The following is a 4,498-nucleotide window of genomic DNA, read 5'->3' on the forward strand; positions in this document are numbered from 1 at the left end:
AAGCAAAGGTTTCTTTTAGTGGACTAACTGTATCTGAGATTTTACAAGTTATCCATTTGCTAATTGATTTCATAGTAGCTCCATCAGTCTGAACTAACTGTTGTCACAACCATACAGACATAACCCAAGTGAGGCTTAACTCAAGTGAGAGCCACCTCCGTTCAAAATATATTGATATTCTGTATCTATGCTACCAAAGCAGTCTCATGTGTGGGACTAAGATTTCCATGAGTCAGTCCCATGGTTTTTAGCCCTATAACATGTTGAACTACTCTTTAAATTGTTTTGAAAACTTGTCTGTTGTTTCTAGATGCATGGGAAGGGAAAGTATGGGGAAAAACACTGGAAACTAATGACACTCAAGTGGCACTATCTAGCCTATTCCCTCCTCTTAGGCTAGCCAACTCAGGTCAGGAGTACTAGAGCATTTGAGTTAAGGGCTGTTTTTGTATGTAGAGGGAATTCAGGCTGGGGCTTCAGTCGAGTTATAAATCATGTTAACTTTGTAGTGAAAACAAGCCTAAAGAGCTTGCAGTCTAAGACTGTTAACAAATGGATTTACAGTTCATTGGAATGGATTTGCTGATACTGTTATATCTGCAATGCAGAAAAGCACATTAAAGCTAACATATCTTTGTACTTCGGGAGAAAAACGGCTCCACCGACTTATCTAGTTTTAAAATCACCCACTCTGGTGATGTTTCTACCTTCCATTTATTATTTAGTTTAATGCTATAATAAGCAGGTCTCACCAAGGGGTTGTTGAAAAGTAAACTTCCTGTAAATAAGAACATGACCTGTGGGAGCAGAAAGGGCCAGACACAACCTTGCTGCACTTCTTGTGTCTTAGAATCATACCTGCCATTAAAATGGAAATGCAGGCAAAACAAAATTAAAATAAGACAGGGAAAGTCTCCTGCAGTTCCAGATTTGTGATTTTTCTCCTCCTCCCACCCATTCCCTATTCATATTTATGCAGATTTCTGTCTTCCTTGGGCACTGTTTAGTCTGGTATGGCAAATTGTGGTACAGGAATTACATTACAAAAAATAAAATGTTAATGATGATGATTAAGGTTTTTCCTGGGATTCCCATATGCACTCTTATTATCACTGCTGCCATCATTCAACTGCAGCAGTCTCCATTCTGTGTGCATTGATGCTGTTGCAACTGAAGTAGGTGGAATATTAAATTGAAGACTGCTTTTCTTGAAATGAGTGCAGATTGCTCTTCCTACATAAAATCATCTTAGTAGAAAGAAACCGTATGATCCCAAAAGCCCTGAGGAAGAACTTGTCTGAGAAATCAAAAGATGACTGTTAATTTAATCTCTTTTAATAGCAATGCCTTTAACAATAGCAAACTGAAGTGGGTGACCACATAAATATTTTATATTTCAAGGTACCTCAGCTTTTAAGGAGTTGTGTGGTAGTTTGTGTGACTCAGAAGTAATTAATTCTTAATGGAAAAGATCAATTCACACTAGAAGAATGTGCCATCAACATATCACTGAGGATCTGAGGGGGTCACACTCCTGAAGGCATCCAGAGACCAATTAATAAATTAATACTCAAATTCCTCTGAGGCTATTCATTTCATCAAAGCCATGACAATGATAGCTAAAATAGTAGGGCCTGTTTTCACTGTAGAAAACATTTTGATAGGAGCCCCAATTAACACACAGCTCACTCCAGCATGGCTAAACATTATAATGATTTTATTTATTTCATGTTCGTGTATGACACCATAGCTGTGTGTGTTTCTGTCTTGCAATGTTGATAGGAACTGCAGATCTCCCACAAGGGTAAAATACCTTTGTTGTTATCATTACTTAAGATTTATGGATTATAGGATTCCTCTTCAAGATCCTGGTTTGTGAGAGGGTGGTTAAGCACTGGACCAGAATACCGAGAGAGGCTGTGGAATCTGTGTCACTGAAAGCCTGTACATGCAGGTTAGACAAATATTTATCAAGTGCAGGCAGGGTTGATCTGCCTTGATCAGGCAGTTAGACTAGATGGACTCCAAGGATCCTTTCCTGCCCTTGCTGAGTTCTGATTACCTGAGATCAGGGAACAAATTTAGTTCTTTAATCATGGTTTAGTTTGGAGACTATAGACAAATTCATGGAATAACCCTGTTGGAGAAAAACCATGTTGTAGCTAGGTTTTCCAAAATGGTACATCAATATAGCCATAAATCCTGCTACTGGATCAAAGCCCATGTATAGAATGACCCACAGTATCACTTAATAAACTTAATTTTTAAATTATAGCATCGTGCTTATAAAGTATTGCAAAAGAGGTAGAAAATAGAGATACTCCTTTATAGAACTGACAGAAATGCATATAATTTTGGCAGAAAACATGGAAGTGGAGTCCAAATCTTTCCCCTTATTATGAAGACACCATTAGGGCCCTTTCAAATTTTAATGGTACAATACACTTAGCTGTAGTGTAGATGAGGCTTAAACAAAGCAAACTTGATTTAAAACAAAATAAGAGTGCCCACATGCAGTCTTACACCCAAATAGCTACAGGTGTGAATTGCAACTTGTTTCACTATTTTGTTACCTATTTGTATACAGACAAGTCCATTGTTTAAAAAAAGGCAAGGGTTTTGATGTAGTCAGACAACTTGAGGAGTTGGTGCTGTTAGGCATAGGCATATCCTGGCTGATAGATGGATTTCTGCTGCTCAGGAAATAAAGGTTATGTTGGACCCTTGGGCTGTGACCAGATATTTTTATTTGTAAACAAAGTTTGGTTTGAGGGACATGGGAAAGATCAGTTTGATCCTCTTTATGAATAAATCAGGTATTACATCTGTAGCAGTTTGGAATTGCATGGGTCATACTTAATACCTTTAGAGAACATTTACTATCAGGGTACATGATAAACTACAAGTACCAAGACCTCCAAAAGGTATGTAAAAGCCTAAAGCAGTATTCTCAACCATTTTAGCTTCAAGGCGTCCTCCCAACACTTTCTGGAATTTAGAAACACACTGGTCGAGAATTACTGAGCTAGAATCTAGCTGGGTCCGGGTGAGGGAGGCAGGGATGGGACCTTACCCCCACCGTGCCCTGCTTTCTCTACCATCTGTCCCCTCCTGGCCCCCAATCTGTACCTGAGGGGGCAAATGCAGGTCTGCTGCTACAGCTACTCCTCCAGCAACTCATGTACCAGCTGCTGGAGCCACATGTACCTATGGCCCCTCTTGTTAGCCCTGGGAGCATGGGAGGCGTAGAGTGAGAGGAAACAAGTTGGACTGAAAGGGGCCCCACAGCTGCCCACCTGCCTGTATACATGGTAAAGCATGCTTCCGGGAGCGCTGGTGCTACGTGGGATGGGGGTGCGGGAGAGGGAGGTGAGAAGCAGTCATGGATGCTGCTTGTCTGTGAGATTCTGGAACTTCTGGCAAGAGGTAAGCAACTGCTTACTTCCTGGCATAGTGGCCAGGCACCGCGGTCATGGAAGGACCTTGCAACAACCCAGGGTGCCTGGGGTGGAGAATAACTGGCCTAGAGTGAGGAAGAGGTTTTCCATCTATATGTATTTTTGAGTTCCGATAATATAATACAAAACAGATATGGTGCAAGCTGTTTGCTTTTTGCACTGATTTTTACATATGCTGCTCCTTGGACCAACAAAAATGTGAAAAAATGCAGCTACCTCATATGCATTTAGCAAAACAGTTAAGTCTCATGCACACTGTCATAATTGTGTATACACATATGGGTTCCATATATGCCATTGAAGACCTGTTGCATTTCATAGCATGGATTGTAGAAATGTATCATGTTGACTTACTGAAAAATTTCCTGGAATATAACAGTTGAGAAATAAGTAACATTTTGTGTGTAGGTGAATAATCTAGCACTATAGATGTACCACTTATAGTACATCAGTCAGATCTGCTCTTTCCATATTAATAGCATATTCAAAAGAATTTTTCTTCTGCAATTGACAGTTCATTTTTGAAAAATGTCTCCCATCTCTTTAAATGACAGTCCATATTTTGATGTTTATATTTGCCATCTGGAGATATTAGCTTTGTTCTACACTAGAATTATGAGAAAGTGAAAATTAAATATAAAAAGATTAAAAGATTTTTTAAAAAGAATTGTAAGGAAATAGGGGAGTTAATAGTATAGGGATATGTAATGTTGGCTGCATTTACATGTATGGATACACTATTTATTTTTTGAACAGAGCAGATCAAATTCAGCGGGACCCTGTGAAATTAAAAACTGCATTACGGTCTGAAAATAGTCCAGGATTTGTTATAAGTAAATCAAAAAATTACTGTGATTGAGGTGGATAAGAATAATGCATTTTCTTTCATTTCCAGTTTACTTTGTGCATTTAACAGTATATTCTGTATAATCAGATTTACACTTATTCCAGTGGAATTAACTGTGAATCAGTTTCCCTTTGTGTACAGATTGTATACACAGCAACAGAAGAGAAAAATGTTTGAACAACATATGGAAATA

General features: G+C 38.8%; 1 long non-coding RNA gene across 1 annotated transcript in view; it reads left to right on the forward strand.

Annotated features, from left to right (window-relative positions):
• Positions 1-3,375, forward strand: part of LOC109320509 — a 14,844-nt gene extending 11,469 nt beyond the window's left edge. The window contains exon 3 of the long non-coding RNA XR_002103804.1: positions 3,364-3,375. This is a non-coding gene — a long non-coding RNA (uncharacterized LOC109320509). The remainder of the gene's footprint in view (positions 1-3,363) is intronic.
• The last annotated feature ends 1,123 nt before the right edge of the window (positions 3,376-4,498 follow it).

The sequence above is a fragment of the Crocodylus porosus genome, unplaced genomic scaffold (assembly GCF_001723895.1).
Source record: "Crocodylus porosus isolate Cpor-Errol unplaced genomic scaffold, CroPor_comp1, whole genome shotgun sequence".
Taxonomy (NCBI): domain Eukaryota; kingdom Metazoa; phylum Chordata; order Crocodylia; family Crocodylidae; genus Crocodylus; species Crocodylus porosus.